Below are 15,419 nucleotides of genomic sequence, written 5' to 3'. Positions count from 1 at the left end.
GGAAAGTTACACAACCTCAACTCAGAGTGCCCTTTGTGCACCCCTTTGTGGAACCCATCACCACAACTTCTAAACTCAGGCTTCAAGAGCATAAACTTTCAGATTCCCCTCAGTATCTGAAGCTGAACAGGAAGATCTGTTGACTGTAAGCTCTAAAAAGTAAAGGGCATCAGAAAGATGGCGTGATCTGCATTTTATCTGTGTGTGTGCATAGCTTGTAGAATGGAGAGTGAGTGAATGGAATGTGGAGCTGGCAAGGACCTTGGGGTTCCAGCACTGGCAGTTACGGACAACAGCATGGGAGCCCGACCTGAGAGGATGTGCCTGCCTAGATCCTGCGTGTATCTTCTGACTTTGATCTGCAACTAATAAAGATGCCTTCCTTGAGTACCTGCTGGTGTCCTGAGCCTTACCTGTGTCCTGCCTGCATTCCTACCATCTCCTAAGACACTCCAAAAGAGTTTAAGTAAAGCTACAGAAATATTTATAAATGGGGAAAATAAACACAGGCGGATGGGTTTTAGGCTCTCCAATATCCCTTTCACGAATGCATATCTGGCAGGAGATCTGATATAACAAGGGTGCTGGATTTTCTCCTTTTGCCCCCTTTGCAACACGATCGGTATTCTCTGTAATTAAAGGAAGTGTCAAGCAGCTGGGTTGAGACTGAACTCTGTTCTGCTTATCTACGTAGCTTGATCATTTAGCCAAGTAATCCGAGGCATCACCAACACTTCTTCTTTATTTAACTATTTATCACATGGCGTGTGTCATGTTTGCCTCCCTGATCGAACTCCCCATCCCTCAGCTTCCCGCATAATCAATGTCGTCGGTTTGTGTCTGTTGGATCGAAGGGGGGTAAAGAGCCTGGTTTAAAAAAAAACAATTTTTTTTCTTCTCGACCACTGCTTGTAAGTACCGAAAAAAGACTGCAGGTGGTGCTGTTTGGATACTGTTAACGGCAAATGCTCCTGCTCCACAGTGGATTTTCCTATTGTTATTCGACCACAGACTCCTAGAACTTCAAGCGGGATTTATTTCCTCCACAACTAGGGAGCGCCTTTGACGAATTGCAAGTCTAACACGCCACAGCATCTGAACTCCTTTCAAATGTTATACTGGTATTTTAATGTGTGTTTTGAAGCAGTAGACCCTTACCATTGATACAGAAAGGCAGTCTCGATAAGCGCAAGGCGGTAATTATCTGAGTCACCAGCCTTGCAGGATCTCTAATACCACAAAGGAGGTCATTTCCACCAAGGCCGTCATCTCACCAAAATGCCAGGGGCAGCGGAAGTGACTTCACATGAGCCTTGACCTCTGATGGCATCATTTGACCCCCACCCCGAAAAAGGCATAAAAGGCACGGTAAGAGAACAGCAGTAATGCTGCCACCGCCAAAATTGTGAACAGTGAAATATTGGCGGTTTGTGGGGATATGTTCAATGCAACACCACCACCTCGCCTATGGTACAATGAAAGCCGTATTTGGAAATGTTGGCTCGAAATGAAAGTCCCCAGGTCTTCCCAAAGAGGGTTGATGAGAGTGTGACAGTTTAAGGTGCGCTGATGTCAGGATGGTGGGGCGAGACAGGCTGATGGGAGGGTTGAGAGAGTGATACAAGGCTTTGGGGTATTGTGATGGGTATTGATGGTGTAAATTGTGGGGAAGAGCACAGACTTGGTTTAGTTAATGAATAAATAAACTCACCTTTGACGAAAAATCTACGGAAAGAATGAGGGGTGTTTTCTCTGCAGGGAAAAATATATATATACCCCCCAAAGACGTCATCCCATGTCCCCCAATCCTTAGCAATTATTATTTTCCTTTTTCTCTAGCGGACTTTGGTTAGGTAAAACGCCTTTCCCCTGCTGGCAGTGGGCAAAACCTGGCCATCATGGAGTAGACTGCGCATGTGCATCAAACCTGCTGACTGAGCGCTTCCTGTCCGCCTCAGAGCACAGGCACAAGGCTGTTGAAATGAGGCCAATGGATCACACTGATTTGAGCTGAATAACACAACAAGCCTTTCATCACAACAGGAAACTGTCACATGGGTAGAGGATCTCTCCCTCGCCTGAAGAGGACGGGACTAGAATTGAGCCTGGTCGGCCATCTTTACGCAGAAAGGTCACCATCACATGGTACCATTCTACATTAATATAGTTAGCAGACTAACCACATGAATTAATAGCCCATTTGTTGTAGACGGACGACGGGAATGATATATTGCGAGGCCTGGTAAAAGAGATCTGGAAGCAGGGCTGGACTGCTCCACCGGGACATCCGCCAGTAGGCCTCTGGCCTGCAAGGCCTCTTTGGAGCGGATGGATACACACGACACCACATTGTGTGATTTTGCGTCCGCCTCAGTGGTTTGTGTTGAATTGGCTGCCTGCAGTGCCACCACCAACAGAGGCAGGAGTTGCAAATTCTTTTTTTTCTCTTCCCAGAAGCGCTGGGCTCGCTCCTGAGCATGGGGGACACTTGGGCTGGGCACCACACCGGATTGGAACCGCACATGCCAGTGCACACATTGGCAGCGCAGTGGCAGTCAGCAGGGCCTGCAGCTGGCCCGGGTTGTGTGAGGCCTTAGCAAGATCGACCATGTTGCTTGTCAGGTTGACTAAGGTAAGCAAGCTGCTGATGCAATATCACTTCATGAAGGAACTTTTGATCAGCAGGACATTGGATACCCGGCTCACTTTCAAGATGAAGTTTAGCTTGAACATACATAAGGTGCTGGAGCGGCCGCTCTAAAAGTAGTTCAGAGGCCATAATACAGAAACCTTTCAGCAGTGCAATGACAACAAGCACTAGTGCAAACATTGCTGTAGCGCAAACATCATATTCTCCTACTGCATGTTTGCAGCAAGGACATATTTACCTAGTCCTTTCCTCTGGTGCAAACATGCATTGAAGGAATGTTTTTGCACTATGGTGCAACGTTTTGAAATACCACCCCATATCAGAGACGTCTTTATGGGAGGGCAGAAGGGGCACTTGCCCAGGGCCCCCACCTTGGAGGGCTCCTCCCACAAGGCTGCCTGATCTAAAGTAAGATTTCAGTGTTCACCAGACTTAAATAGCACACGCCAGGAGATTTTATGGCATGCTGCTGAGGCGCTAAACCTATTGTCTGTCTGTTTTGACAAGTACATTCTGCCTTGATCAATTAATCATTTAATGCTTTCTATGTTCACTGTGGAATACAAAGTTTGTGTGTTTCATACAGCACAACTTCTGTAGCATTCTTTCCTTCTTGTGGGAATTATGTTGTTCATGTGCAGTAGCCAAAGTTGAAATCCATATTGATAAATTGAGTGCCACAATGGTTCAGACGTTAGCTCAGTGTGTTAAGCACGCATTTCAGAGATGTGTGTTCATATGAAAGATTAGAAGAGCACATTTCAGCAAGGCTGGCTGAACCTTTCCTATGTCTGAAGTTTATAAACCTACCTGCATATGTACTTGGTTTTGCAACATAAGAGGTGCTATTATCAGCAATGCTCCTGCACCAGATAGGGGTTGCTATAAAAACTAACATGTCATTCGTATGGTGATGGTCTAGAGATTGGTTTGTTCAGATGGGGTGTTCTAAAACCTAGGCAAACCCCTCCAAAGATAAGAATAAACTATTAATCCAAGCAGTAAATAAAAGACTGTAGGATCAAAGTGTTCATGCTTGTATCCATGCTTTGCCAGCAGATGATACAGTGATCCTGGTCAAATCATATATCTCTTGCATTACTGTGCTGTCTTCTGTGAGGTTTGCCTTCTTGCATGCTGGTGGCATCGTTTAGTTCATTACTTGATCTTTCTTCTTATGTAGGCCATTTGAGCAGAAGGGGGGGTAGACGGGAGAGAGCGGACCAGATGTTGTAGGCATTGGGCAAGCATATTTTAATGTCTGTTCGTTTGACACAAACAACTTTTTGCACATTTATGAATGACAATTTCACAAGCCATTGTTCTGGAAGTATTTAAAGCTTAAAAGTACAAAAGACATACCTAGATTAAATCTGTTATATCGAGGTGCCACCAGGGGGCGCAGGCAAGGTGGCCGCCTAAGCTCTGAGCTCCGCACCCAGCCCCGGGTAATCCAAGGAGAAGAGACGGAACGGGAGCCCCGCCAACCAAACGACCCCACCCAACGCCACATGAGATCATGGCCCCCCACTGGGTCCAACTGCGGAACCTCTCTGACATCCACGGGCCGAGATCTGCGGCTCGAGGTCCCGCGCGGCCCCTCCCCCACAACCTCCAGCGACACGCTGGGCGAGATATCTTGCGCCGAATCTAGGAGGAGGGAGTCCACCACGCTGAGGGAGGAGGCCGCGGCAGAGGAGACTGGGTGCCGCGGCGGGCACCCAACGAAACGCCGGGGCTCCGTGCCCCACTGTCCACGACAGGCCTCCCGCAGCCGTAGTGACGCGGCCCTGTGGGACAGGCACCTCTGCCCGCCTCACTCACCGGGCTATTGGTGGGGTAGTGCCACCCCAACCCCTGCCGCCGGACTTGCCTAAGCATTGGGGGGGCCGACGCGGGAGCGCGCCCCCCCACACCCTTTCACCACCGGCGCAGGCCGGGAGGGGGCATAAGGATCCCCGGACACAGACCCCCCACAGGGGACACTGCGGAGCAATCTCGCGGGGCGCGAGCATCACGCCTCCTCGCCCATGTGCTGCCTACCCGGGGGCTAACACCTGCCAGAGCCCACCCTGATCCCAGCCACCAGGCGGAGTGAGGATCCGTGGGCTGACGCGGGAGCGCGCCCCCCCGCCCACAGCGAGCACTCAAAGGAGGCATTTGAGGCATCAGATGAGGACCCCACCCACCCAGGCGAGGCCCGACTCGCATCTCCCCATACCCCACCTGTGGCAGAGGTGCATCCGGGGGGACCTCGGACTCCCCCCTACCCCTCCTTGGTTTGGGCCGTCGCGGGAGCATGCCCTTGTGCCTAACAACTGGGGGCCACAGGAGGTCACACGTTGCCATCCCCCCTCAGGAACTGAGCCCACGGGGGTGGACTACTCAGAAAAGGGTCTTGACTGTAGGGCGCAACATAAAGGACATAATACACGCTAGAGCCCCGGATGGATGCATAGGGCACACCCCGCCCCAGAGGACACCGAGTTGTGCCGCGTGGCCCGCTAAAACCCCGGAGCCCGCTCGCCAAAAAACCCAGAGAGCACCATCACAGGGGCACCGATCCGCTTCACGCAATCCTGACTCCCATCGGGTGCCAGTAACCACGATCAACGCATCCCCAACCCCTCTCCCCACTCGGGTTGTTTCCAACACGGCCACAGGCTGAACAACGTGCACCGAGAGAAATCGCCCAGAACAAACACAACATGAGCTGGAGAAAGAGCCTGTCTAAATATCAATTTGTGGACAGCGAGGACGCCATGGCCTCCGGAGGCTCACCCACCCCGCCTCCCGACCTGGGCGCCATCCAGAACAATATCCAGATGATCTTGGAGGAGATTCGTGGGATAAGAACCGACATGGGCGCCAAACTGGCCGATCTCACAACCAAAGTCACCACTTTAGAGGACCGAATGGAGGGAGTCGAAAACAACCAGCTTCCACAGCACTCCTAGAGACACAGATGGAAGCCAGATTCCAAGAAATGCAACAGCGCGAGGAGGAACTCCGGCTCAAGGTGGATGACATGGAAAATAGGGAGAGGAGAAACAACCTGCGCATTTTTGGATTAGCTGAAGCTGAAGGAGAAACTATACAAGGCCTGAAGGGCAAAGTTCACGACATCATAAGAATTGTCATGGGGGCGGACGCCGATAGCGAGATCAAACTCGACAGGGTCCACCACGCGGGCGGAGGGGGCAGAGGCCCTTGCTCGGTCTTAGCCCGCATACACTACTATAAAGACAAATCCAAGATCCTAGAGAAAGCGAGGAATCTCAGTAACATTCAATACAGAGACTCTAGGGTGTGTATCTTCCAGGACCTCTCAGCCCTCACCCTGGCAATGAGAAAGAAGTGCGGCAACCTCACCAGATGGCTTCAAGGAAGGGGGGTCAGATACCGCTGGAGCCACCCCTTCTACTTGACGTTCGAATGGCAGGGGGAGAGACATCACCTAGTCTCGGAAGAGGACATCCAAAGGGTCACAGACGACCTGGTGGGCGACGGTGCCGGCTACTCTTGTGACTGGGGGGGAGGCTCGGGACCCCCCACGAGGCCCTAGCAGACTGGAGAAGCTCAGTGGCAAATCAAAGGTCAAGGGGGCCCGCAAGTTCCAAAAAACCAGGCACCCATCAACGGCCTCGGAGGACTACCCGAAGTGACACCACCACCTCTGCGGAGGGGGAGGAAATTCTCTTAGGCCTATATTCACTGGACTGCATCACTGGTGGAGTTGAGGGCCGGAGGCACTACGGCCACATGCCACGTTGGCACAACATTTGGCCCGCAAGAGTACAGGGCTGGTTTATGTTCACCAAAATGTTGATAATTCTGTTAAGCGGACCCGTGTAAGGGTTTCGAGTTTGAGGTTACACCCGGGGCTGGGGTTAGAGTCCTTGGTGGTTCGTTGACCAACCCCGACATTTGTTGGGGGGACGTGGACGGACACCTTGCAAAGCGGGGGAATGGGGGGGAGGGCATGGGGGAGGGGAGGGACTAGGTTAGGGGTGGAGGGTGGGGAAGGACCAACGGGAGAAGATGATGGAGACACAAAGAGGGGATAGAGGGAGGGGGGGTTAGCCTGATCGATCCAGAGCCCAACGTCCAACAACGGGCCTCACACCAAAACTACATCAAGGAGCAAAAGGTGGTAGACTTCAAAGACAACCACGGTTGAAGGCAAGATAGGCACACTAAATGTCAAGGGCCTAAACTCCCAGATCAAAAGATCGCTGACTAGCAATATGTTCCGCAAACAGCAGCTAATGGTGCTCTTCCTACAGGAAACCCACTATAAACAGGGGAAAGAATCACCTATCAGGGGTAAGGAAATAGGGTCTAACTATTGGGCCTCCCATAGAAGTTCAAAGAAGGAAGGGGTTGGGATCCTCCTGAACAAAACATTCCAGCTCTCAAACATAGAAACCAAGAGGGGTTGCGGGGGGAGATTCTTGGGGATTAAGGGCACCTGCGAAGGCGAACGGGTTACCGTAGCCACCCTATACGCTCCCAACTCAGGCCAGATACGGTTCCTGACCCAGATCCTAGGGGTAATGGACAAGTGGGCAGAGGGAGCCATAATACTGGGGGGGATTTCAATCTTATCAAGGACCCTAAATTGGATTGGTGGACAGCGAGAGGGGCGGAACAAAAGAGGATCACTAAAGATAACCTAGCACTGCATACCCTCCTAAGAGAACACTTCTGGACTGACGTCTGGCGTTCAGCATACCCGGGTTCCGGGGGGATACACCTTCTTCTCCCCCCCATTACACATACACCAGAATTGACTTGCTCCTGACCTCAGAGGAGGGTGGGGGGATGGCCACGGTCCCAAAGGTTGAAACAATAACTTAGTCTGACCATGAGCTGCTAGTGGCAACCTGGTCGCTGCCCCTCTCCCCCAGATCTTCACGCTGGCGATGTAATGACACTCTCTTGAGGGACCCAGTGTTTAAAGATTTCTTGAGAAAGGAAATGGAGGCATATTTTGATACAAACGATAATGGGGAGACGGATATGGTGACAGTAAGGGAGGCAGCTAAGGCCACCTTCCGTGGCCTCCTCATGATCGAGGGTGCCAGACGCAAACGGGAGAGAGGACTTATAGAACACAAGTTACGAATGGAGTTGAAGGCCCAACAGGCCAGGCTCAACCAGGATGGAGAGGACAGGGTATCCCTCCTGACGGAAATGAGGGAGAAGAGACAGGCATTACATACAGTCCTCATAGGGGAGGTTGTCAAGAAAATGAGGTACACGAGGCAGAGGTACTACGAAAGGGGAGACAGGGTGGTTGCACTATTGGTGCGTAGGGCCAGGGGATGTAGACTGGAGAGGAAGGTTGGGCCAATCAGGGATAGTTAGGGCAACAGGCGCAATAAAAAAGGAGAAATAGTCGACTCCTTCGCCGTTTTCTATTGGGAACTCTATACAAGGCAGGAGGGGGAATCAGTGGAGGACATGCGGGCATATCTGAGGGAACACCCACTGCCCCAGCTGACTGAGAGGGAATTGCAGGAATTGGAGGCGGACATAGTTGCGGAAGAGGTCGAGGCAGCCATAAAAAGATTGAAAGTTGGCAAGGCCCCAGGGAACAATGGGTTTACGGCCGACTTTTACAAACAGTTTCAACCTACACTAACGGAACCTCTAGCCAAGTTATTAAACCAAATCTGAAACCGGGACACAATTCCCCCCACCTTCCAGCAGGCCCTCATCACGGTAATCCCGAAACCGGGTAGAGATCTGGAGGAGTGTGGCTCTTACAGACCCATTTCACTCCTGAATCTCGATGCCAAGATCTTCGCCAGAGTGCTCGCAACCCGCCTAGAGAAATGCCCACCTCGCTTGGTCCACCCGGATCAGGCTGGCTTCATACTTAACAGGAAAGCCTCTGATAGTATGTGTAAAACTCTCCACGTGCTAAACTCCAAGATGACCCGAGATGAGGGAACCCTGGTGCTTGCCTTGGGCGCAGAAAAGGCCTTCGACAGGGTCAGCTGGGCATTCATGGGGGAGGTCCTCTCGGCGGTGGGAATGGGCCAGAGATGGCTGGGCTGGACGTTGGCATTGTACTCATCACCCACGGCCAGGGTAGTTGCTAACGGTATGGAATCGGAGGCCTTCCCTCTAGGGAGAGGCACGAGACAGGGCTGTCCTCTGTCCCCCCTGATCTATGCCCTGGTCATGGAACCCTGGGCGATTTCAGTAAGGAACAATGAATCGATCAGCGGAGTGCGGATGGGCGACTCCCACTGCAAAATCATCCTATTTGCCGACAACGCCCTCCTCTATGTCACCAATCCCTCACTAACGATTCCCATACAATGCGGGGACTGGCACATTACAGGGATCTTTCGGGGTACAAGGTCAACCTGGGCAAATCAGTGGCATATGTAGGGGGTCACCTATCGGAAGCAGAGACAAAATACGTGGAGGAACTCCCCTTCCGGCTCCAGAAAGATGGGTTTTGGCACTTGGGGATCCAGGTCACGGCCAACCCCGCTGACCTTTTTCCGAACAACTTCACCCCGTTATGGACAGAAGTCAAGAGGGGGATAGAGAGGTGGGCGGGATCGGGATTCCATTGGATGGCACGTCTTAACCTAATCGAAATGGTGGTCCTCCCCAAATTCCTGTTTCTTTTCCAGATGCTCCCCGTCCAGGTGCCCAAGACCTTCTTAAATTCAATAAAACACACCTTACTCAGGTTTCTTTGGGCTGGCAAGAAACACAGGATTTCATATGACGTACTAACACGACCCAAGGAGGACGGCAGGGTGGGGTTGCCGGATTTTGAAACATACTATAGGGCAGCCCAATTAAGGATCCTCCTAGACCATTTTAACCCCGGGACAGAGAAACAATGGGTGGCCTTAGACAACAGGCTACTTGCCCCGGTCACGCTTGATGAGTGGCTATGGGTCCCGAGGTCACGGGTCCCCAGAAGTGTTATAAACCACTCGGTGTTAGGAGTCCTGTGTTCTATCGGAAGGGAGGGAGGCTACTACAGATGGCTCACAACCTGGCCCTCCCCGTTGAGCTGTATTTGGGCTCCCCCATTTATAGATAAAGTGGCCGAACCAGCCGCCTACCAGCGGTGTTATGAAGCTTGTCTCACCAGGGCGGGCCACCTCTGGAAGGGAGGGTCATTCATGCCGCTACTGGACCTGGAGGAAGCCCTGGGTCTGGGAAAACTGTCACCATCCCGCTATCTCCAACTTAAGGGGGTCCTCACTGAGCCTTCATGGGGCGACACCCTCAGGAGGGACCTAACGGACTTCGAGAAAATGATCATCTCCACCAGGGGCTCGAAGGGAGTCATATCCCATCTATGCAAACTCCTCCTGTTCTCAACTCCAAGGGACCCGCCGCCAGCACGGACGCAATGGGAGAAAGACCTGGGGGCGGCTATAGATGACAAGAGGTGGACGAGGATATGTATCCGAGCCCACCGCGCAACAACCTCCCCTCAGTACCGCCACCAAGCTATAAAAGTATTACATAGGTGGCACTATCCTCCACAGAGGATCGCCAGAATGAGCCCGGGTTACGACCCCCACTGCTGGAAATGTCGCAAAACAAAGGGTGATTACATTCACATGTGGTGGAGGTGCCCCAGGGTACAGATGTACTGGGAGGAGGTCCTGTCCTGGATCAGGGGTGTTGATGGAATCTGCAGACCCTTGTGCCCGTGGTTGATTCTCTTTGGGATTGGGGTAGGGGATGACCACGAAGACACCCAGGGACACATGCTTCAGGTCATGCTAGTGGCAGCCAGGTGCTGTCTGGCCCAAAAATGGAAGAACCCGCATATGCCCGAGGAGAAGGAATGGGTCACCAAGGTGCGGGCCATACATGACATGGAGTTCTTGACTCATGTCCTCGATGAGTCTACGACCAACATTGAGGAACTTTGGCTCCCCTTTTTTTAAAAATATGAATGCCCGCCCTAAATGGAGGAACCTACACCTGGAGTCATGTCTGGTCATCAGACCACGACCAAAAAGTTGCCCCACAAACATAAACCAATCTATAAGGGATCCCCTCAATGAGGCACCTACGAACTGAGCCCATGACACGTGTGCACAAGATAAATGGACAGTCGGAGCCTACGAACGAACTCTGAGGGCTTGTTGGACATATTAGAAAACAACACTTGATCACTGGCTAAGAGGGGGTGGGGGGAGGATAAGGGTTATTATTAAAATGTTTCTTTTTCTTTTCTGTAACAATTTGTGGTTGAAACGGCAGACATGATGTAATAACCTAAAAAATGCTAATAAAAATTCTATTTAAAAAAAAAAATCTGTTATATCACATCGATTGGTATGCTGGTACTTATATACTTCCCTTGATGATGGAGAGAATGTAGCCAGAATCATTCCCATTTTTTTTTTTGCATAACAGCCTTCTGTAATATTTTGGTTTTAAAAATTGTCAGGTTTGGAAACGTGATTTATGTACTTTGCAAGTCAGTTTTATGAAATGAGATTGTTTTAGTACATGGTAAGAGCTGGAAAAGAAAGTGTTCAAATGCAAAAATTGCAGAGTTGGCACAAATCCCAGCTTCACCCCGTAAAGCAATATGTGATCCTGGTCATCTCATTTAATCTTGTATTGCCTAACCTCTCAGTGTTGCCAGGCCCTAAACCTTTCAAAATTGTCAGCCCTTCAGTGTGATTTCCTTCTCAGGGTATGATCTTCATAAAAGCCTCACTCATGTTTTCACTGGCTATAGGGTTGCTTCCACTATAATAGTGAGCATTGATATACTGCACACCACATGCACTTGTTTCCCTGAGCTCTAATGGCAACGTTATTTGAAAACCATGTCCCAGTTCTAATCTCAGTCTGTCTGGATAGAGGCACCTTCTTGGTAGCTTCTAATCTGCCTCCACTATCCATGCTATGGTATGTGTAGCTTTCTCCTTCCTTACAATTGGTCTACTCTATCCATGCTTGAGCACTTTTGCATTCTCTGAGTCAGCTAATGTGTGCTCGCTGCCTATTCTGGGTTACGTGTACCTTGTACATACAGTACTGCATTAATACTACAGGCTGCATACCTTCCCGGATGATATTGATAAAAAGTATCCTGTTTCTATACTAGAAGAGAAGTAACCTCTTCGTAGATTGCTAATGTTGGCCTTCAAATGCTATTTGTTTATCAATCTGATCAGAGCAAGAATAAAGAGGGTCAGGGGACTTAAAGGGAGTAAACATGCTTATTTTGAATGCTGCGAGGCAGCATGTCTACCTATGGCGTTTGCTCACGGTGGGGCTGGGGGGTGCCACCAGATATACTTGATCACTTAATTCCTTTGGTTTGATTGAGGGGGTTCCCAAAGATGTCCATGCCCAGGGACCCAAAAAAGCTTAAGATGGCCCTGCACTGATTTCTACATGTGGTTCAATGCAAATGCAATGCAGTTTTGATTGGCGGCTTCCTGTGCCTGCAGTGGGGGACGTGGCCTTCTGTGTGCTATGTTACTGGGATTCCGCTGCCAATAATGTGTTCTGCAGGCACCAGCGCCGTTTGATGGGAGCTGAGTTGGGCACGGTGCACACACTGGGTTGAGGAGCAGTGGTGTATCCATGAAGTAGCTTGGGGTGGCACGTGCTACCCCGGGAATCTGATTAGCCACCCCATTATCCTAACGGATGATCAATATGTGTGTGTGCTCTGCCATCATGCCACCCCTGCATAAGTCTGTGCACAACTTGGGTCACCCCAGTCAAAAGAGTCTGAACACGCCACTGCCAGCCAGTCAGCTAATCGGACAACAGGACAGTCTAGCGCCACCTGTTTCAGCTTCCCTGCATAAGAAACAGAGCTTACTGAAATATAAACCCTACGCCCCTGAAACGATGGCAACCGCTGCCGCATCACTCCAGCAGAAAATATGCTCTTCTCTGGCCCAAATGCATAACTGCTCACCACTCGCATCTCACATCTCGATTTCCCTCGATTGCCCTCGATGGGGGGAGAGGAAACTCTGGGAAGGCCGTCAGTCATTTGCCAGCCCTGTATTGCTGCTTCAGCGGTCAGGGATGGTCTGGTAATAAAAGCCACCGCGCTGGTAAGGTACATATAATATTAAGTATTTGAGTACCATGTCATACGACCCTAACACCGTCTTCTCACGGGACAAGGAATGTACCCAACTGACAATTGTTCAAAGGGCAACTTTTCAAAGAGCTGCACTCAATGGCACTCCAGTGGTCTAAAATAGAAGGTCATCGCACGCACTACCATACACCGGATACATCATATATGTATCCCTCCTTAGATAAAAATAAATTAGATGCAACAAGAAGAAATCAATAAAAGATTATTTGCACAAATGAGACATTCTGACAACTTCCAAAAATGGCTATTATAAACAGCATTGCATTGACATATTCATAACCATTTAAGCATTTCAGCAGACACCTTTATTAGATGAAACATTATAGGCACATTAGTATATAGGAATATGTATAAGAATACCATCCATTTACCACAATATCGTCTAATTCTGCAGGCCTTCTAACATGCCCCTGGCACCACCTCTACACTTGGTGTTAACACTACTAGGCCCCACCACCACATGACCATCACTCACATTCCCACCACTTTGCTCATCCTCAAACACAACATCCTGTGCACCCTGGGTATCATACCAACCAGAATCATCACCACCACTGTCAGTAACTCTACACGCCGCTTCAGCTGCTTGCTAATCCGCTTACCATCCTTCTTCTGCCCTACGATCCATGTTCATTTTCGACTCACCATTAACTCGACTTCTTATCACAGGATTCCATACAATAGCCACACATTTCATACTCCAGCGCCTTCCATCGCTAGTCACAACATGATTCCTGCCCACCTTCACCACCACTATAGGAGGAAAATACTGTGTGTGAAGAACCCTTCAGTACACTAAAGGTTTTCTGGACTCTCATAACACCCCCCTCCTTAACAGGATGCTTAACAAACACCTTATGCATTACCTGCTCATTTTCAGAGTCAACTAACCAACGTGGAAATAAATCTGCTCTTATTTTCCTACCCCTCATCCTCTCAAATGGTGTCAGACCAGTCAACACATGAGGGGTATCTCTGAAAGCTCTCATCATTTCCCCCCTCACAGCCATCCTACTCTAGACAGTTGGCACAAGTTAACTGGATTGTCTCCTTGATTATACCATTGGTACACTCCATGAGTCTGTTTGCCCTGGGATTGTCTAAAAACGTTCTATGGTTCTCAATATTAGGTGATTCAAGATACCTCTGCATCTCCCGCAACACCAGTTGAACTCCATTATCTGAAACTATAACCCTTGGATAGCCTTCCTTCGAAAACAGCTTTTCCAGAATCTCTATCAAACTACTTGTTATGATATTCTCCACAAACTCAACTTCAAACCACCTAGACGCATTATCAACCACCACTATAGCAAACCTACATTCTTTCCCCAAAACACTCATGGGACCCATGAAACGAATCGCCACCTTTTCCCATGCCAAATCTGGAATCTCCACCTTTCCTGTCTCCAAGTTCTGTTTTTTCAATGTCTTGTAACTCAGACCACAGGGAAGGCACAACCCCTCCTCTTCATCCACCATGGTATCCATTCCAGGCCAGCAGAACGTGGCCCTTAATCTCCTCTTTGTGAGACTTTTTCCCAAAATTATCAACATGAGCCCATTTCACCAACTCACCTCGTAGTGAAAAAGGAGGAATCAACCTCTCCCCTTGCCAGGCCCCATGCGGAATTACTCAACTCATCCTTGACCTTGTAATCGGGTGAACTCTCAAATAAAACCGGACCTCCAATCTTGCGTAATATGTTCCATAACCTCCTTAATCTCCAGGTCTTTCTCTACATACTCCAACCAAATCTCCTTAGAAAAACCCTTCATAACCTCTCCTCCATCTGGGCAATTCACACCTCGCTTATATCACTCTCCCGCCCTTATCCCCGATAGGAGCCCTGGATAAACCATGAACCACTGAATTATAAAGCCCCGAAACATAATCCACAACAAAATTAAAACCCTGTAACGCAGCCAGCCACCTAGCAATTGTTGGTGTTGCCAAACCTGACCCTCTCGTTGAAAATAAATCCCCTAGAGGCTTATGATCACTCCTGACCTTGTTGAAGCCCCTGTGACTAGCACAGAGGATATGAACTTGCTTACTTGCAGATTTAGTTTTCCAAATACACAGATAAAATAACCAGAAATGCAAATCATAATCACCTTCACTTGTACATCTGAATGTTGTTTTAGAAGCACCAGACCAAAGCAGGAGAGTGAGTTTTCTAGATACCAAGATATAATTACCAGAAAAGCAAATCACAAACAGGGGTAATCTCTTTCACTTGTAACTTCACTTTCCAAAATGTGAAGCAACGTTTCGCTGCCAAGCACACTTAGGAGTATGCTCCCCGCCTGCCGCCCAACCTTGTACTGCCTGCAATGAACGCGGCAACCCAGCAGAGCAGAAGTCAGAAGTTAGCACATGCTCAAGTCAGGAAAGATCCTTCGAGGCGCGCACAAAGGGAGCTTACCCAGTCCTCATTCATAAAGCCAAGGGTCAGATTCCTTCTCCACCGGGAAAGTACAACAGTGGTATCAGAGATAAATGTACTCCTAAAATGTGGTGAAACCAGGGCAAATGCCCACAACAAGAGACTAAAAGATGACAGCAGGAGAAAAATACCCCAAAGGACAATATGATTGAAGGCAGCTCAAATGGGTACAAAAGACTCA

The sequence above is a fragment of the Ambystoma mexicanum genome, chromosome 1q (genome assembly GCF_040938575.1).
Source record: "Ambystoma mexicanum isolate Mex_15411 chromosome 1q, UKY_AmexF1_1, whole genome shotgun sequence".
NCBI lineage: Eukaryota > Metazoa > Chordata > Amphibia > Caudata > Ambystomatidae > Ambystoma > Ambystoma mexicanum.
This window is presented reverse-complemented; position numbering follows the sequence as displayed.